Source organism: Rhinopithecus bieti, unplaced genomic scaffold, assembly GCF_001698545.2.
Source record: "Rhinopithecus bieti isolate Rb0 unplaced genomic scaffold, ASM169854v2 scaffold_8, whole genome shotgun sequence".
Classification (NCBI taxonomy): Eukaryota; Metazoa; Chordata; class Mammalia; order Primates; family Cercopithecidae; genus Rhinopithecus; species Rhinopithecus bieti.
In genome coordinates, this window is record NW_016803211.1 from 2,544,295 (window position 1) to 2,556,703 (window position 12,409).

Consider the following 12,409-nt stretch of genomic DNA (forward strand, 5'->3'; position numbering starts at 1 on the left):
TTCTGCACAGCAAAAGAAACTACCATCAGAGTGAACAGGCAACCTGCAGAATGGGAAAAAATTTTTGCAATTTACTCATCTGACAAAGGGCTAATATCCAGAATCTATAAAGAACTCAAAAAAATTTACAAGAAAAAAACAACCCCATCAAAAATTGGGCAAAGGATATGAAAAGACACTTCTCAAAAGAAAACATTTATGCAGCCAACAGACACATGAAAAAATGCTCGTCATCACTGGCCATCAGAGAAATGTAAATCAAAACCACAATGAGATACTGTCTCACACCAGTTAGAATGGCAATCATTAAAATGTCAGGAAACAACAGGTGCTGGAGAGGATGTGGAGAAATAGGAACACTTTTACACCATTGGTGGGACTGTAAACTAGTTCAACCATTGTGGAAGACAGTGTGGCGAATTCCTCAAGGATCTAGAACTAGAAATACCATTTGACCCAGCCATCCCATTACTGGGTATATATCCAAGGGATTATAAATCATGCTGCTATAAAGACACATGCACATGTATGTTTGTTGCGGCACTATTCACAATAGCAAAGACTTGAAACCAACCCAAATGTCCATCAATGATAGACCGGATTAAGAAAATGTGGCACATATACACCATGGAATACTATGCAGACATAAAAAGAATCAGTTTGTGTCCTTTGTAGGGACATGGATGCAGCTGGAAACCATCATTCTCAGCAAACTATCGCAAGAACAGAAAACCAAACACCGCCATGTTCTCACTCATAGGTGGGAATTGAACAATGAGATCACTTGGACACAGGAAGGGGAACATCACACACTGGGGCCTGTTGTCGGGTGGGGGGGTGGTTAGCATTAGGAGATATACCTAATGTAAATGACGAGTTAATGGGTGCAGCACACCAACAGGGCACATGTATACCTATGTAACAAACCTGCACGTTGTGCACATGTACCCGAGAACTTAAAGTATAATATTAATTAATTAATTAAAATTTATAAGGGAGCGAAAAAGAGCCCGCATAACCAAAGCAAGATTAAGCAAAAAGAACAAATCTGGAGACATCACATTACCTGATTTCAAACTGTACCATAAGGCCATAGTCACCAAAATATCATGGTACTGATATAAAGCTAGGCACATAGACCAATGGAACAGAATAGAGAACCCAGAAATAAACCGAAATACTTACAGCCAACTGATTTTTGACAAAGCAAACAAAGACATAAAGTGGGGAAAGGACACCCTATTCCACAAATGGTGCTGGGATAGCAAGCCACATGTAGAATGAAACTGGATCATCAGCTCTTACCTTATACAAAAATGAACTCAAGATGGATCAAGGACTTAAATCTAAGACCTGAAACTATAAAAATTCCAGCAGACCACATCAGAAAACTCTTCTAGACATTGGCTTAGGCAAGGATTTCATGACCGAGAACCAAAAAGTAAATGCAATATAAACAAAAATAAGCAACTGGGACTTGATTAAACTAAAGAGCTTTTGCATAGCAAAAGAACAGTCAGCAGAGTAAACAGAAAACTGACAGAGTGAGAGAAAATCTTCACAATCACTACATCTGACAAAGGACTAATATCCAGAATCTAAAATGAACTCAAACAAATTAGCAAGAAATAAACAAACAATCCCATCAAAAAGTGGGCTAAGGACTTGAATAGACAATTCTCAAAAGAAGACATACAAATGAGCAACAAACATATAAAAAATGCTCAACATCACTAATGATCAGGGAAATGCAAATCAAAACCACAATGTGATACTACTTCATTCCTCCAAGAATGACCATCATCAAAAAATAACAACAACAACAAAATAGATGTTGGCATGGATGCGATGAAAAGGGAACACTTCTATACTGCTTGTGGGAATGTAAACTAGTACAACCACTATGAAAAACAGTGTGGAGATTACTTAAGGAACTAAAAGTAGAACTACTATTTGATATATCTATCACACTACTGAGTACCTGGAAGAAAAGAAGTCATTATACAAAAACAAAAAAAAACTTGCTCTTGCATGTTTATACTAGCACAATTAGCAATTGTAAAAACGTGGGACCAACCCAAATGCCCATCAATCAATGAGTGAATAAAAAAACTGTGGTGTATATATACCACATACATATATATATGCTATAGTTTCTGTGGCATATAAACACCAACAATGGAATACTACTCAGCCATAAAAAGAAATGAATTAATGGTGTCTGAAGCAACCTGAAAGAGATTGGAGACTATTATTCTCAGTGAAGTAACTCAGAATGGAAAACCAAACATTGTATGTTCTCACTCATAAGTGGGAGCTAAGCTATGAGGATACAAAGGCATAAGAATGACATAATGGACTCTAGGAACTCAAGGGAAAAGGGTGGGAAGGGGGTGAGGGATAAAAGACTACTAATTGGCTGCATTGTATACTGCTGTCATGTGATAGGTGCACCAAAATCTCAGAAATCACCAATAAAAACTTACCCATGTAACCAAACATCACCTGTCCCCCATTAACCTATGGAAATAAAAAATTTTAAAATAATAAATAAAACTGCTCTTCAGTAAGTCATGTTTCCATTAAAAGAATGTCTAGAAACCTCCTAAGGGAAATAAGCATAGGCCACTTGGAAGAAGTTTCAAGAAGGAGAGCTGACACCAACTTTGTACACTGGCAGTACAAGGGACCCTCAGTAAGTGTCACCCTTCCTTATCATGTGTGCTAAATGTTTAAGACTTTGAGTCAGGCAACTTCAAGCTTGGTGATCTCTGTCAACCTCATGGCTTTTTCTAGAGGGTCAAATGAGAAAAGCAACAACCAGTTGGTGCATTTTTCAGGAGTCATGCACGTGCTATTGTCTTCCCTCTCTCTTTAGGCTTTGATGATTTAGTCTTTACATTTACTGTAACACTTATCATGATCTGTTGTTTATCCAAGTTATTTAGGCTGATGCTTCTAAAGCTAACTGTATTAAGGACCATTTTAAAATTTTTCCAGTCCTTTTCAAGTAAATACTTTCGTAAAAGAAAATTTTTAAAAAAGTACTGGAAAGAGAAAATGCAAAAATTATACACGTTAGAAGTCAAAAGTGTTTGCTGATAAATTTCGAAAATGTAAAACTAAATTTAAATACATATATCAGAACAGATATATAGAAGAAAAATAATTTCAGAAACTGTACTCAGTGTTTGCTGAATATGTGCATTGGGGAATGAGTGTGGAAAAGAGCAACTCAAGCTGTATTTTTCCTCTCTTCTCTCAACACCAAAAATCAACACAGAAGACTTCTGCCACCAAACACGTGCAGGTTTCTCTCCATACCCCAAGCTAGCAATTGATTCTGCGGTGAAAACCACCTGGGTGTCTTCCAATTTCATTTAGTTCTGACACTGTCTACCTGGGGATGGCCTCAGAAATCACAGGTTGAGGGCTCAGTCCCACAAGAACACCCCCTTCTTCTAGCCAGTAGAAATCCCACACCTCCAGAACGTCTGACTGACTGGCTTCAATTTGTGGTTCCCACAAACCCCTGTTTGAGTTTGACTAATTTGCTGGAGCAGTTCACAGAACACAAGGAAATACTTACGTTAATCCATTTATAACAAAGGATATTTTAAAGGATCCAAATGAAAAGTCAGATGAAGAGATATATACTGTGAGGCCTGGAAGAGCACAGGAGCTCCTGTCCCCGTGGAGTTGGGGTGTGCCACCCTCCTGGCACATAAATAAGTTCTCCTTCACCTGCCTGTCAGCCTCCACATGTTCAGCTCTCCAGAAGCTCTACACACCCTGTCCTCTTAGGCATTTTATGAGGACTCCATTAGATAGGCATGATTGACAAATGTGTAGAAACGTGATTGGATCGGGGTATGATGTATAATATCTATTATAATGCTGATAGACTGAGTGGGGAAACTCAGCAGGGCCTGTCTATTCAGATTCTTTTTGGCATCTCCATGCAACATTCCTTCCCCCAGAGTAGAGTAGGATCCTTTCTTAAAGGAGGATCTTATGGCCCACAATCAGAGAGGTGGGGGAATATTAGAGAGGACAGGGAAGGTCAGAAAGAGAGATAATACTTTGAGGTTTGCTTCTGAAACTTACAACACTCCAACATTACAAAAGAAGACTATGAAAGTTATGAACCAACAACCATGGATCAAAAAATACGTATATGTATATGTATATATATGTGTATCTCACAGGTGGTTAATAGAGAAAATTGCTACTGTTGTTGTCACTTTCGTCCTTCAATAACTATATTTAAAGTAAAATTTCGACTGAAATAACAATTGAGTTTTTGAGCCACTTCAGCAATCTCATGACAATAGTTTTTAACCTTAATCCAAAATGAAACAAGTGATGTGTTTTCAAAATGTATCTTCAATTCTTCAACAATAATCAGTTACATAATTTTCCTGTACAATTATAATTAAAATAAATATTTTAAATTTTAATTGGTAATTAATATTTATACATATTTATGGAACAAGTGTGATATTTCTTACATGCATGGAATATGTAATGGTCCAGTCAGGGTCTTTAGGGTAACCATTACCTCAAGTCTTTGTGATATTCCATGTTTATCATTTCAAGTCTTCATGCTATTTTTGAAATAAGCAACACATTGTTAACTATAATCACTCTACTCTGCTATTGAACATTAGAACCTATTCCTTTTATCTAACTGCATGTTTGTGCTCATTAACTAACCTCTGTTCATCTCCCTGCACCCTTGCCACACACACTCTTCTCAGCCTCTGTTATCAATCAATCTATTCGCTACTTCCATGAGATTAATTTTTTTAGCTTCCACGTATATGCGATGACATGCAATATTTGTCTTTCTGTGCCTGGCCTATTTCACTTAACATAATGACCTCCAGTTCCATTCATGCTGCTGCAAATCACATGATTTATGTTTTTTATGGCTGAATTATATTCCTTTGTGTATAGACATTACATTTTCTTTATCCATTGGTTTACTGATGAACATTTAGGTTGATTCCATGTCTTTGTTATTGTGAATAATGCTGCAATAAACATGGGGGTGCAGATATCTTATTGAAATATGATTTTATTTCCTTTAGATAAGTACCCAGTAGTGCAATATCTGAATAATATGGGTAGATGTATTTTTAGTTTTCACTAATTTATATTTTCAATAATAGTGTATACAAGTTTTCTTTTCTCTACATCCTCAACAGCATCTGATATTTTTTGTCTTTTTAATAATACTCATTCTAACTGAGGTTAAGATGATATCTAAATTATCTTTCAATGAAAGGAATGAGATCTGGATACATGAATGTTAGTCATGGACCTTCTTTTGACATAAAACATCAAAATGTTATATAAATTTGTAAGGCTTTTGGTGATCAATTTTGGTAGATGTGCAATATCAAGACCACCAACTACTCTATTAATATTTGTCATTAAGTCATGGAACTTTTCTGCAGAAACAGTATTCTTCCGAGCTTCTAACTTGGGATTTTGCTCTTCAACCTTATCAGTCATGGAAAAATATGTTGAATTTTTTCTTTGCAAAGCAATATTAAGATAATTGAAATGACCAAAGTATTAGACAAATGAGAAAGACTGGTTGTCCTATTCCGTATTAGGTCAGTATCAAATTGGTTGCTTAACTTGGTAACACTGAGCTCATTCTATAGTTCAAATATTCTCCACCAAACCTTTCCCCTCAATGAAAATGTACCTCCACATACATTAACAGTTGTTTTTAACCAGTTTCCCCATTATTGCCTACAAAAAATTTTGATTTAAAATTATTACCATTTATGTAATGCATATGTTCTACTATTTCTGTAGTCACAATGTTTAGTTCAACTAGATTTTTTGCTTTTTACAAATAACAAGAATTTCTCAATGAAGGAAACATTACATTGATTTATAACCTATCAAAAGCTTCTAAGTCTGGCTAATTGTTCCAGAACATGGCCCTACTGTGCTCAACAATTAATTACATAGCTCCTTCCATTTATAACTCACCACATGAATTTGACAACATTTCTCCTGCTCCGTATCCCATTCAATAAGGCAATTCCATTTGCTGTGACACAAATTGCACTAAAAGTTTTGAAACACTTGCTCTCAACCATTGTATTAATCATATCCCAGGCCAGTAGTTAAATATTCGCCATGTATCAGTGCTCCACAGACCACATCAGAGTTCATGCTGGTCCTAGGACAAGAGTCAAGCACACCCTGCTTTCACCAGCTGCTGGCAGGTGTCACTCAGGTAATGCACAGCTGAATAGAACCCAGTTCTCTCTCTTGACTGGGCCCCCATCAATACATTAGCTCCGAATGATGCTGTGAATCTCTCCCAGTACAAGGTCATAATCCTAACCCAGATGATTCCAAGATGATGCTTTTTTCCCCACCATGATAACCTTGCTGCAACATCCTTGACCATTCTCACCATTATTTCTATTTCCCCTCTTTAAGAACATGTGGGTACATCTGGATCCCATTCATGTCATATGCGAACTGAGGACAGCTTGAGGACATTCAGTGTCAAGCCCTCTCTTCTTATGCCTTTATCACTATGACATTTTCTCCTCCCAGGATCCCAAATGGGAAATAGGTCTTGAAAGGGATATCAGACACACATCTAACCATGCGTCTCACCATTACGTCAGTCTTTGGTCACTGTAGGAGTACCATTGCCCATCACCATATTAAAAGTGGCCACATGCAGAGCCTTCCTTCCTTAGAGTCCATGCATACAAGAAAAGATACTTGCTCACAAATGTGTATAGCAGCACAATTGCAATTTCAAAAATGTAGAACCAACTCAAATGCCTATCAATCAACAAGCAGATAAAGATACTGTTTTATACATACACACACATATATATAATATATATGTAGTGATGGAATACTACTAAGCCACAAAAAGGAATGAATTAATGGCATTCACAGCAAACTGGATGAGATTGGAGACTATTATTCTAAGTGAAGTAACTCAGAAATGGAAAACCAAACATCAGTTATGAGCTCCCACTCATAAATGGGAACTAAGCTATGAGGATGCAAAGGCACAAGAATGATACAATGGACTTTGGGGACAGAAGGGGAAAGGATGGGACAGTGATGAGGGATAGAAGACTGCAAATTGGAAGATGCAGGCACTAAAATCTCACAAATGACCACTAAAGAACTTACCACCTCTTCCCCAAAAACCTGTGGAAATAAAAAAATTTTAAAAGACATCCATTATTGTCATTTCATTCAATTGAATACTGTTTATATATATAATTTTGTATTTTAAGCAAGTTATGGAATCAATGGTAACGTATTTATGTTTAGTTGTAAACTTGTTTATAAGTATATAAATCCAATATTGGAAACCTATAAGTATATTTACTATCTGACCCTTCACAGAAAGCCATGGAGCCTTGCACTGGATGGTCCATTATAACTTCCATATTCTAGTTTTTCAAAATCCTTTTCTGCTGCCATTCTTACTAAGGGAAATTTGAGTCAATGGCAGGAAAAAAAAAAAAAAGTGAATTTTTACCATGATTGCAGAGATTTTCCTAAGGCAACTTTCCATTCCAGAAACTCCACTTGTGGTCATGGGAAAGGGTCTTTGCTCTGGCAGACTCCAGTTGCTCATTGGAAATGCTCTTTCAACAGGCTCCACATTAGCTCCCCTGGATTTTACAAGCTCAAACAATTAAACCATGGTGTCTCCGACAGTAAGCCAGCTTTTAAAATCAGTCCCGTAACTAATGCTGAGTGGAAAAAGAAGCTGAGCTCAGTAAACAGTATTTCTCACTCTTTGTTACAAACCATGTGTCCTTTCATTTTTTAATATTAATTATGTATGGCAATTGTTTTCTGTATTATAGATTATCGTGAAAGGCTCCAAGCTTTTAAGAAAAACATTTGAACATATAGCTGCCAAAAGCACTTTGAGATTAAAGTAGGGCTGGTGGAGATAGAGGTCCCTAAGCTCTCATTAAATGACAGCCTTTCAGAGCATTATCATTCTTCATCTTATGTCCTGGTCTAAGCAGTAGAGTCTCATCATGGGGAAGTTTATAAAAGATTAAATTTACAACACTTACGTCAGTGCCTATTATGGTGTTAGGCATATAGTAGACACTCATTAAATGTCTGTTGGATGAATGAGTGGTCTGTGATGGGTGCTTTCCATTGAATCTCAGCTGTCTGGAAATTTTAAATGTAAGAAATACTGCCATGGGCATTTGGTGATGAGCATCTGGACAACAGCATGAAAAAGTCCAGACACAAATGAGCAACAAGTTACCACACCTAAAGACCTACACAGGGGCCACGGGGTGTGGGTCTGGAGGGCTGCAGGGGTGCACAACAAATAATGAATGACTGGCTTCACTGGAGTCTTATTTATGCTCAATTGGTGACATTAGCTTCAGATAAATGATCTTGTCTTCTTTAACCCTGTGAGCAGCCCGAGTAAGTACTTGCTATATGAATTTTCTCATGGCTTTTGGTTTTCACTTGTCTTCAATTCCCTAACAAGGATTTAAATAGAATCAAGACATCCTTATATAAAACTTCTTGTATTGTAGTCGAAGGCACTTTCCGAGTTAACCAATAACTATTTTTTCCAAAAAAATGTTTAAGTAAAAGCTTGTTCGTGAATTTGCTATTTATTCTTCATTCTTGCTATTTGTTGCTTTTTATTTTGTTGTGAATATTTAATATTTACTGAAATACATTATGAATGATACAATGAAAATGTATTTACACATTACGCATCTTGAGAAATAAAACATTTTCAATCCATTCAAAGTCCCAAGTGGTCTTATCCTTGATTATATAGCTCTTTCTCCCAGCAAGAGATAACAACTACCTTGACTTTGGAGATTATAATTCCTATGTGTCTCTTTATACTTTTCTTCATATATATTCATCCCTTAAAAAATATAGTATTGTTTACAAACTTATGGTCTTTATGTAACTGGTATCATAATTTATATATTCTTTTGCAAATTATTTCATTAATATTACATTTTTGAAGTTTAGCCTTACTGATACATGTGACTGTTGTATAGTATCTCATTGTATGAATATAACATATTTTCATCCATTTCACTGTTGATTAATATTTAGGTTCTTTGCACATTTTTATTCCTATTACAAACAACATTTTTATGAACATTCACATAGCAGTCTCCTTGTGGACACCGCAGGAGTTTCTCTAAAGTGGGAAATTAATAATTACAACATTTATACTACTACTACTGATACAATCTGAAACTTATTAAAAGTTAAAAATATTATTACTAAGTATTTTACATATATTAAATCACTTTATCCTCACATCAATGCTATAAGACAGATAAAATTATTGCCACCATTTCACAGATATAGAAAACATAAGTGGGCAATTGCTGGATGATATGCAAATTTTAAATTTTACCAAATATAGCAAATCATTCTTCAGAGGTTTCAAACAGTTTCCACTCTCATTAGTGGTATATAAATATTAATATGTATTCTTCTAGCATTTGATCACATCAGGTTTTCAAAATCGGGTTTAAAAACATTTATAAAGACAAATAATATATATTCATGTATTATTTGTGTAAATGCTCAGAAAAGAGAGAAAGACAGAGATATCAAAATAAATTCTTTCTTAGGCATGGTGGAAAAGGAAGGTTGGGAGATGAAAACACAGTAAAATGCCCTTAAGAGAGTCCAAAACATTATTAATCACCTGGCGCATGCCTGTTCAAGGAGTGAAGGCATACAACTACAAAGTCTTTGTTTTCTCAATGCTTAAGGGGTTACTGAACACCAGTGGGGAAAGTCTGAATGACAAATCTGAGGACAGAAAATCTCATCACCTCACTCAATGCTTTCCCAGCTTGAACGTTATAATTTCTCAGTGAGTGTTGTGCTCTGAATACTTTCACATTTTCCTTTTAGTTGTGGGTCATAAAGGAGGAGTTTTTACCTCCTTTAGTTGGGAAATGGCACAGAGAAAACTCAGTACTTTTTTAAAAGCTAAAATGTTCACTTTTCTCCAGCACTTATTAATTTTCTTGCATGTCATATAAAAGGAAAGAATGTTTATTATGCACGCCTGATTGAGGGAGAGATATAGTGAAATTATGAACACAAGAGATTAAGGATCTTTACAACTATGGTCACCTCAAACGAAAATAAAACGTTCCAGCCAATGGAGACTGTGGGAAATGCCATTTTCCACTAACCAGTATTAACACTTGAAGCACATAGGGACCTTAAAGTCCCACCAAATGAAAATTCCCACAGTGTGGGAAGTGGGCTTTATACCACAGGGACGGCTGATTCCCTCCTCATCAAAGAGACCCTCTGTGTTCAGCAGATTTCAGAAACTCTGGCATTTCTGTAAGGGAGTTATGCAAACATGCTTGACTAAGTAAAAGGGTAAGACCGGTTTTGCAAAGAAATAAAAAATCAGGCCATAAAATTTTAAGATATTCTCACAGCAACAAAACCCTATTTTAGTCACACACCCTATGTTTTTATGGGAAATGCCTTTCCCCACTGAAAACTTAGAGGTACTATCACCTCTATAAACTACTACCTCCTAATCCTCAAAGGGAGAATTTAAGAACTCTGAACATTCTGATCCTCCATTGAATTTTATGGAAGAAGCTTTACGAGACCATGAACCACCCTTTCTGATTCTCTAATTCTGGAGAAAATATCAACAGCAGCAACAAAAGATTCCTTGTTTTGTTTCTCAGTCCCACCGAGTTTGAAAAGGTCTCTGAGTTCTTCAAACATCATACTGGATTACTTAGCGGACAAAATTTAAAAGATAAATAAATAACTCTTCCTGGCATTTCAGTTATAAAGAGACACCCAGGTTTGGTATCACTGTGATTGGTTAAATCCCCTCAGCTCAGGGAGGGAATGTATTCTCTTCCTCTTTCATTAAACAAAGAGAACATATTTCATGGTGGATGCTTGGTTATGGAGGGATCAGTTTCCAAGTGATTTAGTGATTATAAGCCAGTCCTATTCCCCCATGAAACTACTCAAAAGTTGAAGTTTGCCACGATATTCAAATGAAAGAGAAGAAAAAAAAAAGAGTAGCTCATTTAGAAAACACACTTCCCTTTGTCTATGTCTTAATTAAGCCAGTGTGTCTATTCTCCATTAGGAGATCTGTGTCTGAGCTCTCCTAAATTACCTGAGATCTTAGACTGTAACATGTGACTCAAGAAGAGCCTGTTCCGTTAAAGACTGTGCAGGCTAACAGAACTTCAGCTCGTGATGTATTCAGAAGTCAATGTCTGAAGTCATTATATATTTTAGTACCAAAAAATGATTTTGAGAAGCATACTATTATTATTCAAGAGTGTGTTTATCCTGTGATAAGTTTCTGGAAGCACTATTTGATACCTGTCTTATTTTTACATGGAGTGGGAGGTTGGGGTCCAGAGATAGACAAAAGAATAGGGAAGGAATGTGAAGTGCTAAAAACAAGGGAGAGAAAAAACAGAGAATCAATGAGAACAACAATTGAACGGGTCTTAAAATGTCTCATTCCTCCCTAATAAATTAGCATATATAAGAAATCTCAATTGTTTTAAGGAGTAGGAAGGGTAGGGCATGAAGGGTGGATGGCTTAGCTTAGTCCATTTTCTGCTGTTGTAAAAGAGTACCAGACTGGGTAATTTACAATGAACAGAAGCTTATTTGGCTCATGGTTCTGGAGGTTGGGAAATCCGACATCTAGGGGCTACATAGTGAGGGTCTTCTTGCTGTGGCACAGCATGGCAGGAGGCAACACACGGTAAGGGACAGAGAGAGAAAAAGGAGGCCAGACTGAGATAACTAACCCACTCCTGCAATAATAGCATTAACCCATTCATAGGGCCAAAGTTTTCATGATATAATCACCTCCTAATGGTCCCACCTGTTAATTCCATCACAATGTCAGTTAAATTTCAACATGAGTTTTGGAGGGGATATTCAAACCATAGCAGTGGAAAGGAAGGTTTCTGAACCTAAGGAAGCCCACAAGTGAGGCAACAAATCCAACTTCAAGAGTCAAAAATTAAAGCTGATATTGTTGGTTGTTGTCTTAGTTTGGGATCCCCCAGAGGCAGACCCTGATGCAGGGATTTGAGGAAATTAGCATATCTCAGAGGTAAAGGAAACACAAGTAGGACAGTGAGGAAGCAAGACACAGAAAGGAACTCAACCGTAATGATAATAAAATCCATGGTGGCTCAAGCCTGTAATCTCAGCACTTTGGGAGGCCGAGACGGGCTGATCACGAGGTCAGGAGATCAAGACCGTCCTGGCTAACAAGGTGAAACCCCGTCTCTACTAAAAAATACAAAAAACTAGCGTGGCGAGGTGGCGGGTGCCTGTAGTCCCGGTTACTCGG

General features: G+C 36.8%; 1 long non-coding RNA gene across 6 annotated transcripts in view; it reads left to right on the forward strand.

Moving 5' to 3' along the window:
- LOC108527796 (uncharacterized) overlaps positions 1–12,409 on the forward strand; it is a 43,883-nt gene that overhangs the window by 6,471 nt on the left and 25,003 nt on the right. The window lies entirely within an intron of this gene.